Source organism: Halichoerus grypus, chromosome 3, assembly GCF_964656455.1.
Source record: "Halichoerus grypus chromosome 3, mHalGry1.hap1.1, whole genome shotgun sequence".
Lineage (NCBI taxonomy): Eukaryota > Metazoa > Chordata > Mammalia > Carnivora > Phocidae > Halichoerus > Halichoerus grypus.
Window position 1 is genome coordinate 10,769,547 of NC_135714.1, and position 20,204 is coordinate 10,789,750.

At 37.6% G+C, this 20,204-nt stretch overlaps 1 long non-coding RNA gene and 1 other non-coding gene across 2 annotated transcripts in view; one reads left to right on the top strand and one right to left on the bottom strand.

Moving 5' to 3' along the window:
* Nucleotides 1–20,204, bottom strand: part of LOC118538538 (uncharacterized) — a 405,254-nt gene that overhangs the window by 39,803 nt on the left and 345,247 nt on the right. The window lies entirely within an intron of this gene.
* LOC118538540 (U6 spliceosomal RNA) lies at nucleotides 13,873–13,977 on the top strand. The gene has a single exon (XR_004918666.1). It is a non-coding gene; the product is annotated as a U6 spliceosomal RNA (small nuclear RNA).

Here is a 20,204-nt window from a genome sequence, read left to right on the forward strand (position 1 = left end):
AAGCCAATGTGAGAAGGCTTGATACTGTATGATTCCAACTCCGTAATATGCTTAAAAAGTTAAAACTATGGAGACAATTAGTATATGAGTGGTTGGGTGCCTGTGTGGCACAGTTGGTTAAGCATCCATCTCCTTGTTTCTGCTCAGGTTGTGATCTCAGGGTCCTGAGATGGAGCCCCAGGTACAGCTACATGCTCAGCATGGAGTCTGCTTGAGACTCGCTCTCCCTCTCCTTCTGCCCTTCCACACTGAGTGCTCTTTCTCTCTCTCCAAATAAATTAATTTTTAAAAACAATCAGTGGTTGCCAGGGATGGTGGTAGGAGAGAAGAAAAGGCAGAGCACAGAGGATTTTTGAGACAGTGAAAATACGTTGTATGATATTACAATGATGGATATATGCCATTATACATTCATTAAAGTTCATTGAATCTACAACACCAAGAGTAAACCCTTAGGTGAACTGTGGACTCTGGGAGGTTATGCTGTGTCAATGTAGGTTCATCCTCAGTAAAAAATGTACTTCTCTGCTGAGTGATATTGATCATGAAGGAGGCTTTGCATGTGTGGGGGAAGGGAGTATATAGAAAATCTCTGTACCTTCCTCTTGATTTTGTTATAAACCTAAAACTGCTCTAAAAAATAAAATCTTTAGAAAAAATTGCTGTCAAGAACTTACATGCCTTCCTTTATTAAATGCTTATATTAATTATATGAAGTAAGTGCCATTATACATATTTTATAGATGAAGTTTCAGAGTCTTCACTTGTCTACAGGCACAAAACTCAGAAGTAGTGCAAGGATGTGGAATGTTCTGACTTTTCTGTGACTCTGGAAGGATGCACTTTTCTCTGACTTCAGAGCCTGGGCCCTTACCTATGACTCCATATGTATGTTTTGTTCTTCACTGCTCTCCATTTCCAGTTAAACCCTAAAGATAGCCCTTGAACCTGTTTATATATTACTCATCATTAAAGACTGTCATCCAGTTCTTTTGGATCATGACAACCACCACCTAACCCATCCTTCTCCAAAACAAACACCAAATACGAATCTGAACAGACCATTGCTCAGACTTAAAACTCTAATGGTATATGCCACTGACCTCAGTATAAAATCAAGCATTTTTATATTGGCTTTAGAAGTTCTTACATGGGCACCTCCTTACTTGATTATACAGCACCTACACCTCACAATCCACAATCGGACACACAGAATCAGTTGAATCTAATCATCTTATGAATGTGCAATACTCTTTCTTATCTCTGTCTCTTTACAAATAATGTTTGATTATAGACCCCAGAAAACTGGAATACAACTTAGCTGTAGCTCCAAAGCTTCAACCCAACATAACATCATTGACAAATGATTATCTTGAGATACTTTTACACAAGACAGGAAGTCATTCTCTTATTAGGCACAACATTTGTCAGCAAAAGTTATAAATATGGTCACATGCACCAAAATCTAGTGTCCCATGATTTTCATTTATTCACACTGGTCTCCTAAACTCTCAGTTCTGCCTTCTGGGGTTACTTAGAAAGAAATATAATTATTTTGCACATAATGCTGTATCACCAAATATTGAAAGTCAACTCTCATATAATTTTTGAACTGTTTCTATTTAGCCATAACTATATATACATGTGTGTGTAAATGTGTGTGTGTGCACTTTCTGCATAAGAAGATAAGAGACGAGAGAGCACAAGATACAAGGAAGACAGATGAGAATAAGTACTGATTTTAAGAGAAAGGACCAATGTTTTCACTTTGTTATACCATTTCTTATGTAAGACGCCTTCAAGATCCTATACTTCTCAGTCACATCTTCTAGAACAATGGTTCTCAAACTTCTTACATCATCATTTTATGAAAAACAAATGCATTCACATTATGGACTAGTATGTGTGTATGCAGATGCACACACACACACACACACACACATACACACCCCTCAATTATTATCTGCAATGAATTCTCACATTTTCTATTCTAGTCTAGTCTATTTTTTTTTTCAGATGCTGGTAATGACTCACAAATGTATTTCATAACCTGCTAATGTGTAGCAACCAGCATTTTGAGCAACACTGTTCCAGATGATCTCTATCTTAACCATGTTTCTCTTAACATGTAGATTCAGAAACTAAACAAAAGATTCCATTAATGCATCCCTAATCAAAAATAAGCTAATCTCACATAATCAAGCATTATGTGACAAAATTCTAAAGCACATGAGGTTTCTAACTATCATGATCATCAGGACAAAGGGCTAGGTATGGGATGGACATATGGCAGGGAACAAAATAAACAGCCTGACGAACAATGATTTAGGGGTCATAGTAAACTGAAAAATTAAGTCTCTGAAAGTAGATAAAGGGTGTGTTCTCAAAAATTGCATTACAAATATTATCCGTACATCTTGTCCATGCAACAAAATAATGGACCCCAAAGGAGAACACCTCACTTCCCTATACCTGGACTAGGCTCAGATCTACCAGGAATGAACTATAAAATATTGAAGAAATCCTTTATATCTCAGTGGGCCTTAAACTCCTCATCTCAATAGAGAGAGTTTTTCCTAGGATATATCAAAGTTTCTCCATCCTTGCTATTACCTGGGATGCTTCTAAAAATTCCAGAATTGGTACCTTCCTTAAGAAATCCTGATTTAATTGATGGGTCTGAGAAAACACCTGGACATGGGGTCATTCTAATGATGATCCAGGGCTAAACCCTATGGCCTCAGATAATATCTAGGGTCCTTGTAGCACTTGCTGCAACTCTAAAGGAAAGGAGAAGAAAGCTGTGCATCCTAAGCCAAAACTAAATCTCAGCTGCAATATGGCAGGCTGTGCACAGCATAGGCTCTGAGGTCAAGCCCACATCCACTTATTTTCTAGTCTCTGTTCTCTCATCTATAAAATAGAGAAGTAGTTCTACCTTAGAAATAGTTATAGTGATTAAATAAGGAAATATAGATAGTGACTTCTACACAATACTAAGCTATACATATTTATTATGTATTATATATTATATGTGTAATATATATGCATATAGGTATAATATATTATATATGTATACATAAGTATTTCAATGAATGTAAGCAATCACTCATCAATTTATCCAGTTATATAACTGAGTCCATTTAAAATATAAGTGAAAGTGAGTTATGTGCACTCTCCTTCCCAAAGTTTAAATTTTCTTCTTGCCCAAAATAAAAGAAAGGAAAATCTTGACAGTATGCCAAAGTAGGACTGAAATGATATGGTGTCTGAATCTGCTTTGAAATTCTTCATGAAGGAAAATGGGGGTAGGTAAAGTAAATGAGACAAACTCCTGGCAATGTAGACTCTAAGAGTGTATGAGAATGCATTGTATTCATAATTCTAAATGATTCTAAATAATTCTAAATATTGTGCTAGTAATTCATCCCACTCTTTTGTATTTTTGAAGTTTTTCATTATAAAACTTCTTTAAAAATCTAAAAATAGAAGAATAAATTTATCAGTTGTGTCATAGTTAGATATGTAGACAACATACAAGTAAAACTAGTTTCTATGAGGACCCAAGAATTTTCTGGAAGAGTTGGAGGGGAAAAGATTTGTCCACAGCATTCACAGCAAAGAAAAAAAATAAAAGAGAAGTCACTAAGTAAATCCAATTTTTGTCTTATTCGGTTGGTATTCTCTTGAGAAAGAATATAGAACAAATTGCCCAGTCCTTAAGCATATCATACACCATAATGTGAAAAATAGTACTGCAGAATTCTGTCTTTGTGGAAATGACTTTACCTGGAAACACCTGAGGTCCCTATATAGAAGAGATATTCAGAGAAATATCTACTTTTTGTCTGAACTCTTATGAAAAGTTTTAGTTTCTAAGAAATGTGGCCTCTTAGGACCACAAAGAAGCTTGACACCTGTTGATCCAACGGTCTTTATACTGTGCCCCAGGGAGCTCCAAGGAATCCCTAAAGGAGGTTTGTTCATTCAAAAGTATTTAATGAGTACCTACTATGTATTAGACAATGATCTAGGAACTTAGTGAACAAAACAGGTGCAATTCTTGCCCTGCCCTAAATTGGAAAGTGATGGGTTCTCAGTGTTCAGTATTTAACTGTCTACTGTAGGATTTGCTTTATGATTTAGTAGTCCATTGTAATATTTCTTTTAAAGAAAAAGTTTTGATAAAAATGAGCCAACCCTATTTAAAAATATCAAGTCTACTATAATCCCTTGCTTTAAGATTGAATAAGGTATGGCTCAAAGAGAGAAACCAGACTGCTCAAGGTTGCATCCAGCTATTGGCAGGGCCAGGACCAAAATGCAGTACTGCTGATTCCCAAGCGATTGCTTTTCCCACTTTCCACATTCTTCTCTCTCTTCCCTTGGCTGACCAACCTAGGGGTAGCTCACAGATTCGGAGTGAGAAGTTCGACATCTGAAATACAGATAATTAATTCTATTTTCCTGGTACTTGTTTTCTTCATTCATAAGATAAGGATACATGTAGTTTGGAGAATCAAATCAGCTAAAATATTTTGTACACAATCTATATATAAACTGTAAAATACTATACAGATGTTAACAATTATAATCTAATACTCTAAGTCTTTTCAGTGGTACTCCTCAGAGCAAAATAATTGAAGAATGGAGTAATAACAGCAAAATGAAAGGAAAATAAAATGTGCCAATTGATGAAATTGTTATAGTTGAAGCAAAATAAATAAATAAGTAAAAAATATCTGGGTTGTAACCTGGCCTTCCTATAAGATGTCAATTGAGAGAAGCCCTACATGCAGGGATGGAGGCCTGAGTTCTAGAAAGTCAGAGGGGTGTCATTATTTGAGCTATAAAATGGAGATGAACCAACAGAACCTATTTCATTGTGCTGCTCTTTGAGATGGTACTTTTAAAGCATTTATTACAATGTCTAGGACATAGTAGATGCTGAATAATGATCAATTATTATTTTTAACTCTAAAATATTGAAAATAATTCCCACCTCATAGGATATTCATTAGGATTAAACTAACTAAGGTTAATTGCACATCCATTAAGTGACTGATGTATATAAGATATTGAAAATGCATTCTTTTCCTTTCTCTTCCTTTCTCCTGATATGTGAAACCAGATACAACAATTATAATTACTGGAAAACTGTAAGGGACCTGCCACAAGTCTATTTGTCTAAGTCTGTGGCTATACAATCTTAGTGTATGCCATAATCTTCTTGAGATTTATTAAAGAAGAAAAAGCATCTTTGGTGCCACCTCCTATGGAGAGGGAGCCCAGAAATCTGATTTTTAGCAAACATCCCCAATACAAATAATACGAATGTTGAGTTCACACCTCCTGAGTGGTCTAAGCCCTTGTTACTCAAAGTGTGGTCCTTGTTCCAACAACAACTGCATCACCCAGGGATTTGCTAAAAACACAGAATCTCAACCCTAAACCTAACTTGCTGAATCTTCATCAAATTTTAACAAGATCCCCAGGTGGTTTCTGTACATGTCACAGTGAGACATGTTGGTCAAAGTCCTGTCTCTGGGCTGTTAGGTAAGTCATGATCACCTGGAACTCATTAGCTTCTCCTCTAAGAAAATCTTTTCATTACATTTCATCATAAATGTCATCTTTATGAAAGCCTGGTAGAAAAAATGGGCATATTAAGATATTTCAATATTTCTGCTGAGTTACTCTCAGAGATTTTGTCCATTATATTGTCCAATGTCTTTCATTTAAAAGACTACATGATAAGTTAATTTTACCGGGAAAATGTCACTTCTAAAATCTCTTTCTCCTGATGATTTTCTTTTTATTTTAAAAAAATGAGTGACAAGTGATTAATTTTTTTCTTCATTGGCTGCTATCTCAGAATTAAATTTGGTATTCAATGATAGCAATTCTATTAGCCTAGGTTTTGGGGGTATGTTAATTTTTCTTTCCATTGGCATAGTTCCAGCTTTTCTACTGCTCTTTTAAAGAATTGTTTTAAACATATGTATAATTTATGTACTTAAAAAGTACACAGGCTTATGCATGTTTGCGTATTGACACACCCTTATAACCACCACCCAGAACAAGATATCAAATATTTTCATACTATCATATGCTTGCATCCCTTCCCAATCAAAGCTCTCAATCCCAACTCCATCATCTGACTTCTGTTACATTATTTTTGACCATCCTTGAACTTTATATAAATAGAATCATAGAGTGCACAATTTTCTGTGTCTGGCTTCTCTTATTTAATATAATGTCTTTGAAATCCATCTTGTTATTGTGCTTATCAGTAGTTTTTCCCTTATATTCCTGTGTACTATTTCATTATATAAATATATCACAATTTTTGTTTCATCTATGTTTCTGTTGATGGGTATATGAGTTGTTTCTAGCTTGAGAGTATTATGAATAAAGCTAATGCAAACATTTGTATATAATTATTTTGGTGGATAAGTGTACTTATTTCTAATGGGTGTATATCTGGAATGAATTGCTCTTTCGGTAGTCTATGTACATGAGTAAATCCTTTCTGGATATAGGGAGGATATACATTAGTATTGGAAAGAAAGTTTTTTTTTATTTTGTTATGTTAATCACCATACATTACATCATTAGTCTTTGATGTAGTGTTCCATGATTCATTGTTTGCGTATAACACCCAGTGCTCCATTCAGTACGTGTCCTCTTTAATACCCATCACCAGGCTAAACAATCCCCCCACACCCCTCCCTTTTAGAACTCTGTTTGTTTCTCAGAGTCCATAGTCTCTCATGGTTCGTCTCCCCCTCCGATTTCCCCCCCTTCATTTTTCCCTTCCTGCTATCTTGTTCTTCTTTTTTTTTTTTTTTTTTTTTTTACATATAATGTATTATTTGTTTTAGAGGTATGGGTCTGTGGAAAGAAATTTTTAAAAGGACAAGAAGGAGAAACCATAAGAGGACAAGAGAATAAAGAAAGAGTATAACAGGGGAGGAGCAAGATGGTGGAGGAGTAGGAGACCTAAATTTCGTCTGGTCCCAGGAATTCAGCTAGATAGGGATCAAACCATTCTGAACATCTACAAACTCAACAGGAGATCAAAGGAAAGAATAGCAGCAACTCTCTGAACAGAAAAGAGACCACTTTCTGAAAGGTAGGATGTGCAGAGAAGTGAATCCAAGGCAATATTTGGGAATATAGACAGCGGGGGAGGGGGCCTCCTTCAGCTGCTACTGGCAAGTGATAGAGAGCAGAGCACAAAATCAGAACTTTTAGAAGTCTACTCTGCTGAGGGATGTCGCTCCAGTGGCTAAGTGGGGGGTGGAACCCTCGCTGGGACAGTGTGGTCTCGGGACCCTTGGGGGTCACAGGAAGACTGGGGGTGCCTGAGTGTGGCAGAGCTCCCAAGTATCAGAGCGGGGAAGCCAGCTGCAGAGACGGAGCAGAGGAGTGGGCTTTCAGCTCGGGGTTGCCATAAACCGTGATCTGCAGCACAGTTGGGCCACTGCTCTTCTGGCAGGGACGCAACAAGCTGCAGATCCAGGGAGACTCCCCTTCCTCCCCCGGGAGGAGCGGCACAGGAGTGCACTGCAGGGATCTGCTGGGTTTGGAGACTCCACATGGGGTCATGTGCCAGAGATAGAAACACTCAGTCACAGGCCAGGTGAGCACGGAGTGCGGCCGGATACCGGGGAGATGGGAGTGATTGACTGCTTTTCTCTGGGGGCTCACTGAGGAGTGGGGCCTTGAGTGCTCAGGGGTGGAGATTGGGAGGCCACCATTTTCACTCTCATCTTCCAAAGCTGTACAGAAAGCTTGCAGGGAACAAAAGCTCCCGAGAGCAAACCCGAGCAGATTACTTAGCCTAGCCCCCGGCAAGGGCGGGGCAATTCCGCCTCCGACAAAGACATTTGAGAACCACTGCAACAGACCCTTGCCCCAGAAGATCACCAAGAACAGCCATCCAAGACGAAGTTTACCAATCAATGAGAATGGCAGAACGCCAGCACTAGGGGACTACAGCACATAGAATTTATGGCTTTTTTCCCATGATTCTTTAGTCTTTCAAAGTTAATTTTTTTAATTCTCTTTTTCGTTTTCTTTTTTTTTTTTTTTGAATTTTTCTTTTTCCCTTTTTCAACCGATATCTTATCAATCCCTTTTTTAAAAATCTTTTTTATTTTTAATTTTTAGAGTCATATTCTATCCCTTCATTGTAGTTAACCTTATTTTTGGTATATATATAAGTTGTTCTCTCTTTAAAATTTTAAGATACAGTTTCTTCTAACAGACCAAAATATACCCTACATCTCTAGGGTATGGCTTTGTTCTAGTCACCATCCTGATCACATTCTCTCCTTTTTTTTAAATTCCTCTTCTTTCTTTTTTCAACCAACTTCTTATAAATTCCTTTTATAAAATCTTTTATAATTTTCATCCTTTACCATCATATTCCATCCCTTCATCATATTTACCCTTATTTTTGTACATATATAAGTTTTTCTTTCTTTAAAATTTTGGGAGGCACTTTCTTCTAACAGACCAAAATACGCCCAAAATCTCATGTGTGGCACTGACATATGCACCAGCCTGATCATATTTGATCATATTCTTTTTTTTTTCTTTTTTTTTCTTTCTTCTTTCTCTCCCTTTCCTTTCCCCCAGTTTCAGGTCTCTTCTGATTTGTTTAGTGTATATTTTTCTGGGGTCATTGTTACACTGTTAGCATTTTGTTCTCTCATTCATCTATTCTCCTCTGGACAAAATGACAAGATGGAAAAAATCACCTCAACAAAAAGAATAAGAGGCAGTACCGACTGCCAGGGACCTACTCAATATGGACATTAGTAAGATGTCAGAACCAGAGTTCAGAATGACGATTTTTAAAATACTAGCTGGGTTTGAAAAAGGTATGGAAGATATTAGAGTAACCCTCTCTGGAGAAATAAAAGAACTAAAATCTAAAGAAGTTGAAATCAAAAAGGCTATTAATGAGGTGCAATAAAAAATGGAGGCTCTAACTGCTAGGATAAAGGAGGCAGAAGAGAGAATTAGTCATATAGAAGACCAAATGATGGAGAATAAAGAAGCTGAGAAAAAGAGAGATAAACAACTACTGGATCACGAGGGCAGAATTCAAGAGATAAGTGATACCATAAGATGAAACAATATGAGAATAATTGGGATCGCAGAAGAAGAAAGAGAGAGAGGGCCAAAAGGTATATTGGAGCAAATCATAGCAGAGACTTCCCTAATTGGGGAAGGAAACAGGCATCAAAATCCAGGAGGCACAGAAAACCCCTCTCAAAATCAATAAAAATAGGTCAACACCCCAACATCTAATAGTAAAACTTACGAGTCTCAGAGACAAAGAGAAAATCCTGAAAGCAGCTCGGGAGAAGAGATATGTAAACTACAATGGTGGATACATTAGATTGGCAACAGACCTATCCACAGAGACCTGGCAGGCCAGAAAGGACTGGCATGATATACACAGAGCACTAAATGAGAAAAATATGCAGCCAAGAATACTATATCCAGCCAGGCTATCATTGAAAATAGAAGGAGAAATAAGAAGCTTCCAGGACAAACAAAAACTAAAGGAATTTGCAAACACGAAACCAGCCCTACAAGAAATATTGACAGAGGTCCTCTAAGCAAAGAGAGAGCCTAAAAGCAACATAGACCAGAAAGGAACACAAACAATATACAGTAACAGTCACCTTACAGGCAATACAACGGCACTAAATTCATATCTTTCAATAGTTACCCTGAATGTAAATGGGCTAAATGCCCCAATCAAAAGACACAGGCTATCAGACTGGTTAAAAAACAAGACCCATCGATATGCTGTCTGCAAGAGACTCATTTTAGACCCAAACACACCCCCAGATTGAAAGTGAGGAGGTGAAAAACTATTTACCATGTTAATGGACACCAAAAGAAAGCTGGGGTGGCAATCCTTATATCAGACAAATTAGATTTTAAATGAAAGACTGTAATAAGAGATGAGGAAGGACACTATATCCTACTTAAAGGGTCTATCCAACAAGAAGATCTAACAAGTGTAAATATCTATGCCCCTAATATGGGAGCAGCCAATTTATATAAGCCAATTAATAAGAAAAGCAAAGAAACACATCAACAACAATACAATAATCTGGGGGGACTTTAATACCCCCCTCACTGAAATGGACAGATCATCTAAGCAAAAGATCAACAAGGAAATAAAGACTTTAAATGACACACTGGACCAAATGGACTTCACAGGTATAGTCAGAACATTCCATCCCAAAGCAACAGAATACACATTCTTCTCTAGTGCCCATGGAACATTCTCCAGAATCGATCACATCCTTAGTCACAAATCAGGTCTCAACCAGTACCAAAAGATTGGGATCATTCCCTGCATATTTTCAGACCACAGTGCTGGAAACTAAAACTCAGTCACAAGAGGAAAGTCAGAAAGAACTCAAATACATGAAGGCTAAAGAGCATCCTACTAAAGAATGAATGGGTTAACCAGGAAATTAAAGAAGAATTTTAAAAAATTCATGTAAACAAATTAAAATGAAAACACAACTGTTCAAAATCTTTGGGAAGCAACAAAGGCAGTCCTAAGAGGAAAGTATATAGCAATACAAGCCTTTCTCAAGAAACAAGAAAGGTCTCAAACACACAACCTAACCCTACACCTAAAGGAGCGAGAGAAAAAACAGCAAATAAAGCCTAAACCCAGCAGGAGAAGAGAAATAATAAAGATCAGAGCAGAGCAGAAATCAATGAAATAGAAACCAAAAGAACAGTAGAACAGATCAATGAAACTAGGAGCTTGTTCTTTGAAAGAATTAATAAGATAAACCCTTGGCCAGACTTACCAAAAGAAAAGAGAAAGGACCCAAATAAATAAAATCATGAATGAAAGAGGAGAGATCACAACCAACACCAAAGAAATACAAACAATTATAAGAACATATTATGAGCAAATCTATGCCAGCAAATTAGATAATCTGGATGAAATGGAAGCATTCCTAGAGATATATAAACTACCAAAACTGAACCAGGAAGAAGTAGAAAACCTGAACAGACCTATAACCACTAAGGAAATTGAAGCAGTAATCAAAAATCTCCCAACAAACAAAACCCCAGAGCCAGATGGCTTCCCAGAGGAATTCTACCAAACATTTAAAGAATTAATACCTATTTTCTGAAAATGTTCCAAAAAATAGAAATCGGAGGAAAACTTCCAAACTCGTTTTATGAGGCCACCATTACCTTGAATCCAAAACCAGACAAAGACCCCATCCAAAAGGAGAATTACAGACCAATATCCTTGATGAACATGGATGCAAAAATTCTCACCAAATTACTAGCCAGTAGGACCCAACTCGGTGAGGATTACTCACCACGACCAAGTGGGATTTATCGCTGGGCTGCAAGGTTGGTTCAACATCCGCAAATCAACTAATATGATACAATACATTAGTAAAAGAAAGAACAAGAACCATATGATCCTCCCAATAGATGCAGAAAAAGCATTTGACAAAGTACAGCATCCTTTCTTGATCAAAACTCTTCAGAGTATGTGCATAGAGGGTACATACCTCAATATCATAAAAGCCATCTATGAAAAACCTACAGCAAATATCATTCTCAATGGGGAAAAACTGAGAGCTTTCCCCCTAAGGAAAGGAACGTGGCAGGGATGTCCACTATCACCAGTGCTATTCAACATAGTATTAGAAGTCCTAGCCACAGCAATCAGACAACAAAAAGAAATAAAAGGCATCCAAATCGGCAAAGAGGAAGTCAAACTCTCACTCTTTACATTTTATGTGGAAAACCCAAAAGACTCTACCCCAAAACTGCTAGAACTCATATGGGAATTCAGTCAAGTGGCAGGATATAAAATCAATGCACAGAAATCAGTGGCATTCCTCTACACCACCACCAACACAGAAGAAAGAGAAATTAAGGAGTTGATCCCGTTTACAATTGCACCCAAAACCATAAGATACCTAGGAATAAATCTAACGAAAGAGGCAAAGAATCTGTACTCAGAAAACTATAAAATACTCCTGAAAGAAACTGAGGAAGACACAAAGAAATGGAAAAACGTTCCATGCTCATGGATTGGAAGAATAAATATTGTGAAGATGTCAATGCTACCTAGAGCAATCTACACATTCAAAGCAATCCCTATCAAAATACCATCCACTTTTTTCAAGGAAATGGAACAAATAATCCTAAAATTTGTATGGGACCAGAAAAAAACCTGAATAGCTAGAGGAATGTTGAAAAAGAGAAGCAAAGCTGGTGGCATCACAATTCCGGACTTAAGCTCTATTACAAAGCTGTCATCATCAAGACAGTATGGTCCTGGCACAAAAACAGACACATAGATCAGTGGAACAGAATAGAGAGCCCAGAAATGGACCCTCAACTCCATGGTCAACTAATCTTTGACAAAGCAGGAAAGAATGTCCAATGGAAAAAAGACAGTCTCTTCAACAAATGGTGTTGGGAAAATTGGACAACCATATGCAGAAGAATGAAACTGGACCATTTCCTTACACCACACAAAAAATAGACTCAAATGGTTGAAAGATCTAAATGTGAGACAAGAGTCCATCAAAATCCTAAAGGAGAACACAGGCAGCAACCTCTTCGACCTCAGCCGCAGCAACTTCTTCCTAGAAACATTGCCAAAGGCAAGGGAAGCAAGGGCAAAAATGAACTATTGGGACCTCATCAAGATAAAAATCGTTTGTACAGCAAAAGAAACAGTCAACAAAACCAAAAGACAACCAACAGAATGGAAGAAGATATTTACAAATGACATCAGATACCAACTAGCTCCATCTATCATTGTACAAATAAAGACATTACAGTCCAAGAAGCCTATACAAATTGTCAGAGTCAGGATGGGAATCTGGGACTCCTGACTCACTACTGGGTCAGCTCCAGTCCTACTGCCCTGTCTTGTTAATGCTAAAACAAAGCAAAGTCCCATGTGGTTTTCAAGACATTTTCTGAAATGTCATGAAGAGATTGTTTTGTCATCTCTCTTTTACAAACTCAAGTACTGGACTCATAGTGCCTTGATTTAAAGCCTAGCTCTGTCATTTGAAATGTGACATTAGCAGGTTACTTAGTTTTCCTGCGCTTTAGTGTCCTCATCTATAAAATGAGAAAAATGCAATGCCTTCTTAAGGGGTATTAAGACTAAATGCGATAATACATGTAATTAGTTTGCAGTTGCATTAGGCACACAATCACCATATCATAAATAGCAGCTATTATAATTTATGTTCTATTTCTGATGCATAGCAGGCAAGGGGGTTCCACTGTAAGGTCAGAGGCTTGGGAACTAGGAAGGTGATTATTTATCCCTTGATACTCACAGGTCTACTCGGGTACACTTCCTTAGGGACTTGGATCAGATTGCTATCATAGACTACAGCAAAGAGCCAGAGTATGTCTCATCCTCATAATTTTCCAATAGGTTAATTCATTACAATCGGCCAGACCCTGAGCTGGGCTCTAAGACTCCAGAGATGAAAAGGATGGAGTGCTTCTTCACAGTTCAGCCAATCAAAGGCCCCTCAACAAATGAAGACAGTACAGTGGAATAAGTCAAACCGTGTTGAGGAAGAGGTGAGACCTAATATGTTTGCCAACAAGGCTCCTCAGAGAGCCCCAAAGGCCACCAGCAAACCTCTTTGCTTTAGAACTTGAATGCCCGAGCTGAAAATCCAGCCTGGGACCCTAGGAATAAGACTGAGGGACAGGGAGAGGATTACTTGTCTTTGAGCAAAGCTCTTTTCTGGGCCTTTGATCCCTCACACATAAAATGGGTAGATTTGTTAGGATCACTAAGTATTAAAGAAGAAGTATGTTTAATGCTCACTCAGCAGCACATGTACAATACAGAGAAGATTAGCATGGCCCCTGTGCAAGGATGACACACAAATTTGAGAAGCATTCCATATTTTCAACTGAAAAATAAAATTCATAAAGAAAAAGAGAGGAAATAAGTTTGGCGCATAGCAAGTACATACAAAATAATAATAATATACCTTAAAGAGCAAAAAAAAAAAAAAAAAAAAAAAAAAAGATGGATCCATTAAATGTTCTCTGAATTAGATCTAGGTTAACTTGTTCCAAAACTCTTTAAAAAAATCCCATAAGAAAACTGAACTTGTAGCACTGCTACATCAAAGAGCTAAATAGACAGCTTTAACTCCAGAGAAGTGCCTGCTTCCCACCCCAACCAGAGCTACAGAGCTGCAGTGAGTGTTAGAATCAAGGGCCTGTGGTCTCGAAAGCTGAGTCCAAGAGAGTCAGCAGCTCTGGCTATAGCCACAAGGAAGAAAATAGAAATCAGTCCTTGACCTACCAGGAAAGCACTTTGCTATTCACCCAAAAGAATACGTGAACTTCCAGGGATCCTGAAGGGGGAGGAAGGAAAGTTAAGGGATTGGAGTCATAGTAATTCTTCTGTGTGTGATCTCTGATTCAAAAGTGCCTTTTCCTTACTGTTGCATTATCATCCTTCTCCTGGCAGGTGTGGCTTAGGGAAGCAAGCCTGTGTGTGTGTGTGTGTGTGTGTGTGTGTGTGTGTGTGTGTGTGTGTGTGTGTGTGTGTGTGTGTGTGTGTGTACTTCCCCTGGGAAATGACAAATGGGCTAAAATTGTAGTAACATCAAAGATTAAAAGATGCACTTGGCTATAGGAAGTAGGGATGGGATGGAAATGAAATGGAGAAAGACTTTACAAGAGAATCACTTTGACTTACAAACACCATCAGAACAGGGACAGGGTTGATCTAATCTTTCATTATATCTTCAGCATCTAGCACAACGGCATGCAGCAGGCATTCAGTGAATATCAATTGAAAGGACAGATTAATGAAAAGGAGAAGAAAAACATTCCAGACACAGGTACACAGGATGTAGGACATCACTTTTGGTCTGTCCAGAGTCTACCTAATAGAAATGAGAATCAATTACCTAAGAGAGGGTGGAGTTATCTGCTTTTTTATAGCAAGCCTGGGCCCAAACCTTAGGTGAAGCTGCTGATTGGAGGATATGATAGAGTCTTTTACCTCCCATCTCACCTGTGACTTACTGCCCAATCACAGGTTGGCTTCCTCCTCAGGGAAAGGAACAGTCTTGGTGGATAGACCACAAAAGATGAGGGAGAAAAGAGGGGCTGCTCCTCCCAAGTGTTGCAGGTGCAAGAGAACAGTGACCTTTCTCTTAAGGATTACCACACAAATGTGAAGCCCGATGGCTGGTAGCATGTTTCCAAGAAAAAGAGCCACTTATTTTTTTGGGTGGGAACAAGCAAGGACATAGTGAATCAAGGGAAATATTTGGTTTCAGTGTGAATCAAAGCAAAAACATGGAGGGATGAGGATAAAGATCTCTTACTATTGTCTCAAGTTGGGCAAAGGTACAGGAGGGATGAAGATAAAATAGTTCTGCATGATGGAGCCCAGGATATTGTGAATAAGCACTGCTGATGTGAGGTAGGCAGAGACCAGACTATGTCATACTGAGAGTTCTGGAGTTTATTCTGAAGATCAAAGATTCCAAGGGAAGTTTATAATCTGGAGAGTGGCAGGATCCTATTTGATACTGGAAAGCAAATTCTCATTCAGATTCTTAATGTATGGAAGATTCTGAAAATGGCCACAAACTCTTCCAGTTCTTGCATGCACACCTTTTTCATCCAGGGGCAGAATATATTCTCCCCACCCCACCTGTCTTGAATCTGAATTTAGCCTTTTGCTTTCTTTGACCATTAGCACATTGGTAAGCATGATATAAACAAGGTTGAAAGTGCTTGCACATTAGGGCTTTTTCTCTCTCTGAGATTACCATGGACCTGAGCCCAAACTAGTCTGCTGAAGTAGGAAAGGTCAAGGGGAGGAGACTGAGGCACAGTGTGAACAGCCTACAACAGTCAGACATTGGGAGTGTGACCATGCTAGATCATCCAGCTACTGGCCAATGCACCAGCTGACCACAGGTCCATGGGCAAGCTCAGCAGAGATCAGAAGTGACTCAGATCAGAAAAACCACCCAGCCAACTAACAAAATAGGTGAGTGATTTAAAAAAAAGACCATTGCTGTAAGCCACTAAGCAACAGTAACTAACTAGTTAACTAGTATGGAATGTGACCTGAATCTGTACTCATACTAATGTAGTATTGAATAGTAATAGACAAATAAGAAACTACAAAAATATTCCAGAATGCAATCTCAGTATATATAAAAAATGTAATATATCCTGGGTCATAGGGTAGCTCTATTTTTAACTTCTTGAGGAACCAAAGGGGCACCTGCACCCCAATGTTTATAGCAGCAATGTCCACAATAGCCAAACTATGGAAAGAGCCCAGATGTCCATCTACAGAGGAATGGATAAAGAAGATGTGGTGTGTGTGTTTGTGTGTGTGTGTGTGTACAATGGAATATTACTCAGCCATCAGAAAGGATGACATCTTACCATTTACACCAATGTGTATAGAACTGGAAGGTATTATGCTGAGCAAAATAAGCCAATGAGATAAAGACAATTATTATATGGTTTTCCTCATATGTGTAATATAAGAAATTGTGCATATGATCATAGGGGAAGGGAGGGAAAACTGAATGGGAAGAAATCAGAGAGGGGGATAAACCATGAGAGACTCTTAACTCTAGGAAAAAAACTGAGGGTTGCTGGAGGGGAGGTGGGAGAGGGGACAGGGTAATTGGGTGATGGGCATTAAGGAGGCCATGTGATATGATGAGCGCTGGGTGTTTTGTGCAGATGATGAATTACTGAACTCTACATCTGAAACTAATGATATAGTATATGTTGGCTAATTGAATTTAAATTAAAAAAATGTAATATGTGACAAAGACAGTATTTCAAGACAATGGAAAAAATGATAAATTATTTAGTAGTTCTAATGGTGAGTTATCTTTCTAAAGAAAAGTAAGTTTGGATATCTATCTATCTCATGCTAAATGTAAGAAAAAAAGTAAGTGAATAAACTATTTAAATGTAAGAGACAGAAAATCAAAGGACCATATACACACAACAACCTAGGGTTGGGGAGACCCCAATAAACACAGAAAACCCAGAAACATTAAAAAGAATATAGATGTAACTGACTATAAAAATAGAGGGGAAAATACTATAAAGTCAATGAAATGGGAAGAATGGGGGAAGGAGACAGCAATACAGTTGACAGATAAAGGACCAGTATCTGTAACATACAAAGTTATCATGTATACCCAAAAAACAAAATAGTAAAGTCTACATATGTGTAAATTGCAGAAGAGAAAATTCAAATGGACAACTAACATAAAAAGATGCTCAAGTTCACTGGTGGACAGAGAACAACAAATTGTTACTTATATATCCATTTCCTGCCAAGGGTTAAAAAGTACAGTAACACTGATTACTGGCAACAATGGAAGAAATGTACTCACATACATCACTTGTAGACATGTTACTTATTACAGCCATTTTGGAAAGAAACCTGGAAACATCTATTCAAAATAAAAATGCACCTTTGACCCAGGAATCTCTTTCAACCCAGAAATCTCACTCTCAGGAACCTATCCTAGACAAATAAAAGGAACTGAGGGGTACCTGGGTGGCTCAGTTGGTTAAGTGTCTGCCTTTGGCTGAGGTCATGATCCTAGGGTCCTGGGAGCAAAACCATATAATAATAACCAGTGTCAGGCTCCCTGCTCAGCGGGGAGTCTGCTTCTCTCTCTCCCTCTGCCCCTCCCCCCGGCTCATGCTCACTCTCTCTGTCTCTGTCTCTCTCAAATAAATAAATAAAATTTTTTTAAAAAAGAAATAAAAGGAACTGAATGTAAGAGTGTTTATTCCAGCATTGTTTCACAGGGGCAAAAAAAAAAAAAAATCAGAAAAAAAGGCATATCCATCAGGAGAATAAGATTAAATAAATTTTAATGCATCTACATTTTTCACGGAATACTGAGCAGTCATTAAAATGAATTTGAGCAATAACAATTAACTTGATGGGATTTCTATTAACTACTGACAAACAGAAAAGTAAGATGTAGAAAAATGTATGGGAGATATAATGCGGTTTTTTCTAAAGCAAACAAAGAACTCCCAAATCTCTTTATTTATATATTTATAAGTGAATAGATATCTATATTTTTGTAAGTGGTTATAGAAGCATGGAGAAACTATGCATAAAAAGATGCATTTTGTTAGCGTGGGTTGAGGGAGAATGGATGAGGCACATGTGTGGCAAGAAAAACAGTGGAAATTGAAAATAAAAATAGGAGAATGGGACAAAAGATGACACAGTAAAACAACACATATGGTATAAGCCTATTTATGTAAAATGTCAATTTAGAACAAAAATATTACAAATTATATATGTAATTTATATATAATATTATTATGGACTATGACATATAATATATAATGAATAGAATATATATATATATGTTCTATTCATTACATAGATTCCGACTTAAGCCAGAATGGAGATGATGAAGGAGTATGAAGTAATTGACTTTGAATATGCCCTGAAAGAGAGACACAAGGATTTGCTGAAGGATTTAGTGTGGCATTTCTCCTTGGGAAGAAAGAAAGGACACATGGACAGCTACAAGATTTTTGGGAGCTAAGTCAATGGAATGTTGGGATTTCCATAAACTAAGATGGGGCAGAGCAGAGGTATAGTTGGTTTTGAAGAAAACATTAGGAGTTCTGTGTGAGACATGCTAAATTTTATGATACAGGCAAAGAGTGATGATGAGAACACAAAAGGATATGCAAGTCTGATATTCAGGCAAAGATCCAGTCTGGAGGTATAAATTTGGGAATCAGCAACCTAGAGACTTTGAATGGCTTGGGACTGAATGATATCTCCAAGAGAACAATGGGTTGGAGAAGAGGTCCAAGGACTAAACCCTGGATGAAAATAGCCATGATATATGTTATATATTCATGATATATATATGATAGATTTTAAAAATAGCAAGTTTCAAAGTAATGTGTATAGTATGATTCTGTTTGGTTTAAAATAAGTCTAACTAAACATTTATGTTATTTTATATACATATATCAGAACAGTGGGAAAAATGGAAGGATACACATGAGCTTATTAACACCAGCTGCCTCAGGAGCATGGAAATGCAGGTATCACTCTGGAGGGGATCATTAGTCAGGCCGTAATACATCTTTGTTTTTGTCTTTAATTTTTACTTATTATAACAGATAATTATAATTTATAAAACCTCTAAGGAAAAAAAATTTTCTTCCCACCAAAATAGTAATTTTTGATTTCTCTCTAGGTGGGAAGAATAATAACCCAAGTTCTCTGCAAAGCCTTGTGCAAACATTCAAGCCAAACTGGAAGAGTAGAAAGGCTTCTTTCTGCTCTGCAATTACATGACATATCAGCCGGAGATTCCAAGGAAGGAAGCTGGCATTGAAAGTTTGCCTTGAGCAAGAACACAGCTTTAGGAAAAGGTTCAGCTAATCTTCTTTGGCTGTGGTTAACTGAGCTGGAGAAGAGCAGAATCGTTCTGAGAGCTCTGAGATGGAAATGGGAAAAGCATATTCATATAAACAGGAAGGTTCAAAGAGAAAACATAAGAAGGGAACAGCAACAAGAGAAGGGCCCCATGTGCTGGATTTGAACTGGAGGAAGGATCTACATTTCTACTGGCTTCAGGAGCAATTATTGAGCTGGAAACAGATGTTAACTGTACAATATATTGAATGAGAGCATTGACTCTGGACCCACACTAACTTTATTCCAGCTCCAGCTCTGTCAATTAATTTTCTCACCTAGGGCAAGGTATCCATACCTCTCCATATCTTCATAATAGGTCAGAGAAGACAGAGACACCCACAGTCTTTCCTGGAAAACAAATTATTCAGTCGTAGTAAGCATTAAATAAATATCTATAGAACTGAATGGACTGAATTGAATACCAATGTAGAACAGGGTCTCATTGGGAATTCCTGAATGACCATTAAAAAATAAAGGTAAAGGCCTGTTTTTTTCAGAAAATATAACAAAAATAATAGATATCAATCCTTATATTTACTATGTTCCTATTCATTATTCTAAGCATTTTGCATTTACTAACCTATTTAATTCACATTACAACCCTATTTAATAGAAAAAAAAAGAGCAAGTGATACCATACTTTTTTACTTGTGGT